A 6,861-nucleotide genomic window follows, 5' to 3' on the forward strand; every position below is an offset into this window, starting at 1 on the left:
TAAAGTAAACAGTTTTTAGAGGTGTTCTGTTTCTTGTTTTAGAAATCGATTGCCTCTCCTCAGAATATAAATAGAGACTAACTGATCGACTGTCGTCCCTAGAAATCTATTAACTTTCATGAATTTTATAATGAATATGTCGGTTTCTAAACAATTTCAAATAAAAAAGGTCTGATAGATCTCATTGATTACAATAACTTTGATTTAGGGCATCTCTCCATCTGAGTTGGTTTGAAAATTTCAAAAATCTCAAAATGTAAAATATGATTTTGGGACCCTACAAAGTGGTAGATCTTTTCAGGGGCCAGAGATTTGTTTGAAGGTCATGCATCAACTTGAGGAGATTCTTCGTTCGATAGCTAGGGTGTGTAGGAGGTGAGGGATGATAAGGGATCTTGGGGATACGATTTTCTCGATAGAATCTTGCTTTACACGAGTTGCGAGATAAACATCATGCCAGTGGGCTTCACCACCACACGGGAAAGGTAGAGAGGGGAGTCTTCGGGTACACGAGAGTTGTGGTTCAAAGTTGGGAGAGACTCTAGGAGGTCAGCTAGGTTGACACCTTGGGAGAGGGAGGTGATAGTTAGTCATTGGAGTCTGTGATGAGGGGGCCTTTGTAAAGTTTAATTTTGGAACGACAATCGGGTCGTGACAATGCTGAGGAGGTGCTTGGCCACATGGATCTTCTCTGGGATGTCTCCTAGGCAACATGCAACGGCAACCACATTTTGCGCCACGTGAGGGATGCCGGCACTACTACACAAAAACATAATCAAGGCGTTTGGAAAAAGGCCTCCGAGGCGGTTGGGCCGGTTGCCCGCCTTGGTTATTCGTGGCAGGGCAGCCGGCCCAGCAACCGCCTCGGTTAATGCTTAACCAAGGCGGGGAACATAACAGAACTACCTCGTTTAATGCCTATTAACCGAGGCGGCTGTCCTATATTAACCGAGGTGGATGCCTATAAGGCCTGCCTCCAAAAAGGCCAACGCCCAATAGGCCCAGGCGAGGCCCGGCAGCCTTCTTTGGATATAAATACATCACCTTAGGGTTTCTCTTCTCATTCACCACTCCTCTTTCTAGTGAGACTAAGCCGAGCGGCGCCCCTCCTCGCGAGTCACGACTTCCCTCTCCTAGACCGAGCCTGAGCGATGCCGAGCCTCCTTCCTCGCGACCTCCCTCTCATTGCGAGCTCCCTCTCCCTCCTTATGACCTTTCGGCAGCAGGCACCCATAGCTCTGGCGGATCGAGGCGGGCTCCCTCCCTCCCTCTCTCCTGACGCTCCCTCCCTCCCGGCGCTGGACCATGGTGGCTCAGTGAGGGATGTGCGGTGGCCATGGTGGCGAGTGGCGCGGTGAGGGGTGCGCGGTGGCGAGCCGCGCGACGCCCCTCAGATGCACGCGCAAGGAGCAGGGGCACGGGCATCGGGCTCTATCTGGTGGCACAACTGGTACACAAATCCCAGCCCCTCTCTCTTCCCTCTCTTCACTCCCTCACTCTCCTTTTGTAGATCTAGTGGAGCAGATGTAGATCTAGTGGAGCAGAGGCAGATCCGGTGGCAGGACTCTCGAGAAGGGGTAGATCTAGGCGATGCCACGACGGGAGCATGGAGGGTGGCTGGCATTGGCGTGGGCATGGATCTATCTCTAGGGCTAGGATTGGGCTCGTCGGTGGGCTCAGAAATGGGCTCACCGGTGGGCTCTGAGTTTTTTTTAAATCCATTAACCGAGGTGGGCATTTGCAAGACGCTCGCCTCAGTTAATCTATTAAATGAGGCGGTTGGCCAACCATCTTCGTTAAGGCCTAATTAACCGTGACCTTTTGACGTAGCCGGTTGGCTTGCCCGCCTCGGTTAATCGATTTTGCCTGCCTCGGTTAAGTTTTCTGTAGTAGTGCGGGGGTGCCAGGAGCCCCTGCGTCGTCATGTCATCTTGGATGATGTGAGCGTGACCATGGGCCTAGTTCACCAGGTGGCGCTCTAGTTTCTCATGCCACCACTCGAGCTCCTGGTGTTTGACCTCGAGATCGGCCTACATCGCCTTAAGTCGCTCTTCCTTCTCGTGAAGGTAGGCAACCCTTCAACTAGGGGTCATGTCCGGTAGTGTGGCCTAAAGACTCCCATTGCTAGTGGACTGGCCCACAATTATGGAGAAGCACTTGCGCTACGAGTGATAGCATTCAGCCTCATCAGAGTCGTTCTCTGAGTTAGTCCCCGAGAGCAGCTCAGGGAGAATACGTACCGAGGTGGCGTTGGTTTCGGTGGTGCCTGCAAGGATGACGTCTTTTGATGGTTCTCCACTCATCAACTACGTGAGCTCGACCTGGAAGATGGTGGCTACATTTCAGATCTCGTAGGAGAGATTAAAGATGCAACAAAAGCATGGTAGCTCCTCTCTAGTGGTGAGTTTATGGTGAAAATTGGCTAGAGTGCAGAACATTCGACGCCGATCTATCGCGGCTAGGTTCGGGCCCAAACCAAGATGGATCTGGCAAGAGAGGACCTTCAAGTTAGCCTATGGAAGGCAAAGCTCACCGCGAGATTGGCAACGTAGTTGCTCCCAAAGTTGAGAGCTTCGCCAGGAAGGAAGGTGGTGCCATTGGAGAAGTCCTCGTGAGAGAGTGAAAGCCACCCTCACGAGCGGTGGTTCCAACTCAGGAACCGGTGGCAAAATGAGCCACCTAAGATCGATGAACACACATGACACTTCCTACCCGTTGGTATTTATTAATGTACACAAATAAATCCACAAGCGCACGGATACCATTGTAGCTTTCACCTGGAAGTATTCCAAGTATCGTATCCACAGGGAAGCATGTGAGACTAACTAAGGTCTAACTTAACTAAGGGTAGCAACAAGGTTAGGATAAACAGGAGCGTAGAGAGGATAACTAAGTTCTCTAATTCTGACTTCGGTAAGCTATGTCTTCTACTATTCAACTAGGGACATTACTAGGAAAAGGCACCAACAGAGGATGCTTTCCTTCGTAACCGGGTCCTAATTGGCCTACAAACGGGAGTTGGACTACAAAGGATTCAACGAGGCTAGAAGAGTCACCCTCGTGAGCTATCACCGATCTGGAATGCAGGGTACATCTACGATTAACCTAAGTCTAAGCACCATGCTTACACTTACGATTAATACTTTACTCCCCCCTAGGAAGAGAATAAAGCACTCAAAAGAGTCGCAAACCTGATGAACAATATAAACAAGATGCTTACTTGAATCAGAAGTTGATTACTAGAGAAATCTCAGAGACAAGCTCAGATAGAACTTGGATCCACCATGGTACAAGCCATAGTGTCGGGGTTATAACCCTAGGGTAGCTCAAGGCATCAATTAGATGGCATGCCGCATAGCTCACAATGCAACAACAGACAAAGGCCCAAACATCCAAAGCCTAGCAAAAGCCAAATAGGTCAGGCCAGGCACTGAGGTCGAGGTTATTCACGACCCCTTCCACCTGCCTTGGTCTCACCACACTCGCAAGGCGTATGACCTCTCTCCGTCATGACCTCCAGAAGAGATAGAAAGAGGTCACGCCTTGCCAAGCGAGCCTACCCTGACAGGGGCAAGCACGCTGCACTAACCCTATAAGGACCAAGGCAATAGTAGTCACCTCAGCTGGGTCAGACGCCAACCCTGTGCCACGCTGCACGGACAAGACAACACTGCCTCGAGGCAGTAACAACGAGTACGATGACACCGATCGGACATGGCCCAACCAGGAAGGTATACAGTCCTACCCACTATGGAATGGGAGCCATGACAAGGGTCTTAGCGCAGATGCTGACCAAGCCAGTTGAAAACCCCGACCCTAATGATCGGGGTCGTGGCCCTCAGCCTCGAGAAATGACTAGACGAGCGATGACCCGGGGTAGCTACCTGCTACGGGTACGACACCCTAGGGAACCTAGAAGCGGCGATGAAGACCATGACGGACACCGCGTTGCACATGACGGCTGATGAACCACCGATGTGCCTACTGTGCCTGCCACGGTCGGCATAGTAGCACCACGTCTCGCCCTGCCACAACACAGCACAAGACCTTGACGATGGCCATGCCTAGATGGACACCAGAAGAGGGCGTAGCTTGCAAGCCAAGTTAGTTAGGACCTCCCTCAGGCTCATGACGCTTCGGTCAGGGGAACCTCCTTTTTGTATCAAGCCATGGCTCCAAACTCTATATAAGGGCAGCTAGGGCACCCACCTCGAGACATCTTCACATTCTTCATCATCTACCATTCCATCCATAGCAGTAGGGCTCTTGGAGCTTCTCTTCGGGTTGCCCCTCATCTAGCTTAGGTTCTACCACCTCTTTCACCATTCTTGCACCCCCATTGTAAGAACTTTAGAGCATTTAAGCAAGGAACACGCACTCGATCATCTCTGAGACTGGATATAGGGCTCCAACCTGAACCAGTATAAATCCTCATGTCTATTGGATGCTACCATCGTCTTCCTAGAGCAGTGTGGCAATCGTATAAATTTAATAGTCCGGTTTACGAAACACCGACACGTAGATAGAGCACCGATAGGCCGACACCACCTCCAAACTCTTCCCTCACTCTCCATCTCATTATTATTTACAAGACTAGATCCTATGAAGGACTAATCTTCTCTTGATAGCTAGCTCATGACGAGGAGAATATGAATTAGGGTTTTAGGATGGCTCCAGGGAGGGGGGTCTGGGCGTCCTTATATAGGCCAAGGTGGAGTAGGGGGCATGGAATCACCACATCATCGATCCACGTCAACTCCCTCGATCACCATTGGATGAACCGACCTTGATCAACGGCAGAGATGGACTCTCAAAGGCGGTGGGAAATCGACGTAGAAAGGAGACACTGACCGATGGGACCCATAGGCCAGCCGGCCTATAGGTGGGGCTGGCCGGCCTATCTTTGCAACAGGTGGGCCCCACCCTCTGGTGGAAGCTTCTAGACTCTGTCTTGAGTTGTTTTTCGTAGGTTTCACGAGCCGAATCTCTTTCTAATGTCGGTTTGGTTGTTTGGAGAGTATGACGGTGGTCCCAGGGGCTGTTTTCTGGATAAATCCTCCTGCATTCACATATTCACCAAACCTCATGGAATTCATTAGTTTAAACCCCTATTCCAATGTTTGGTGATGAAATCATGTATATATGCAGGTTATATTGACGATTTATAATTGGTGTTAGTGACCATCAACACTACCCAGTGACCAAACTGTCATGGGTTTGTAACCATGGCTAGTGATGAATGGTTGGGACTTTTGTTGCTAACACTCAAGACATAAGAAGGTTTATCCTTGTTCGAGCTTCGAAGCCCTACGTCTAACAGAGAGTTCTTCATGTTAGAATGATCAAGTGAGTTCTTATAATTGAGAGAGAGAGAGAGAGAGAGAGAGAGAGAGAGAGAGAGAGAGTAGGAGAGCATATGTCTAGCTCTGATCTAGGGTTTTTGGGAATGAGTTTGATTTGTTGATCGAGTGTTTGATGGGTCCATCCCAGCTAAGGGTTCCCTTGCCCATCCTTATATCTTCGGAGGGCAAGGGGCATACAAAGTTTGGGGTTTTCTCTAGCTTCCTTGATATCCATCCGAGTGCTCTAGCTACGTTGTCTTCATCTTTGAGCCATTTGGGGCATCACCGCTCTAGGTGTGGTCGTGGTCGACAACGTAGAAACTGCCCATGGTAGCTTTTGCAGATGACAGTGGTAGGTCTAGGATGACCGAGAGCTCACCATTCCAACCCTCCCTGGCTCGCCCACCCTCTAACATTCCTTGCACACCAATGGAGACAAAGCCTAGGGGTTCTGGCACCTCCCTTGTCCCTTATGTGTTACCTCAAGCATGACCCATCATAAAAATAAGTGGGCAGCTCCATGCTAAGGAGAAGGGAGCAACGCCCTAATGGAGCTGACCGCACTGTGCCTCTACGAGGTGTGAGGCTCTTAGCGTTGTGGCAGGTTCTTGTCGAGAGCTCTACGACTTCTGCCCAAGCCACCCTATCGAGCCTCATTTGGTCAGTTGGGTCCCTCGGGTGATGACGTCCTAGGCTGTCTTGGGTTCTTGCCCTACTCCTGAGCCAACTTCGCTTGACTAGAGCCCCAAGGAGATGGAGGCTCAAGGCCCGTGGGCTCTGGTCGAGACCCAACAGGGGCGCACGAGTGCACCCATTGGGTGTAGCTTCCTAGGCCCTAACCGATTAGGAGAACCGGTCAAGGGGTTAAATATGCTATCATGGTGCTAATCCAGGGGTTTTGATAACCCAAGTGTTAGATATTCATCACTCCGCATACCCTGGGATTGAGAAACACACTCCACCCACTTGCTTTTCGAGAGATTGCATTTGTGTGAGATTGGAGAGTTTCTTGTGCCTTGCATTGAGAATTTGCTTCTAGTGGTACTTGGTGAATCATTCTCGCAATGGAGTTCTTGTTACTCTTGGTGGTTGCCACCACCTAGACGGCTTGGAGATATGGTAGATCATTGAAGCACTACTTGGTGATTATGCAGAGGCTCTGATCGGTGGCATTGTGAGGGGATTTGTGCTCATCCCTGCAGAAGTACAAGAGGAGCAACTCTAGTATAATCAAGGAGGATTGAAGTGGTTCTTGGTGACATGCCGGCTTCTGCACAAGTGTCCAAGTTGGGGGACGAGCTAGTGTACCTGCGAGGCTTGTGAAGCGATAGTCTAAAGGACTCATCTCAACGGGGATTAAGTTGCCATCAAGCAACCGAATCTTAGGATAAAAATCATTGTGTCTCTTGTCCTCGGTGGTTTGTTCACTACTACACTTGCATTTACTTTACATGGGTTTGCTTGTTGTAGCTTTTGTAGTAGTAGCTCTTATCTAGTGAGTAGAGTAGTTTAGTTGCTT

Source organism: Miscanthus floridulus, chromosome 9, assembly GCF_019320115.1.
Source record: "Miscanthus floridulus cultivar M001 chromosome 9, ASM1932011v1, whole genome shotgun sequence".
NCBI lineage: Eukaryota > Viridiplantae > Streptophyta > Magnoliopsida > Poales > Poaceae > Miscanthus > Miscanthus floridulus.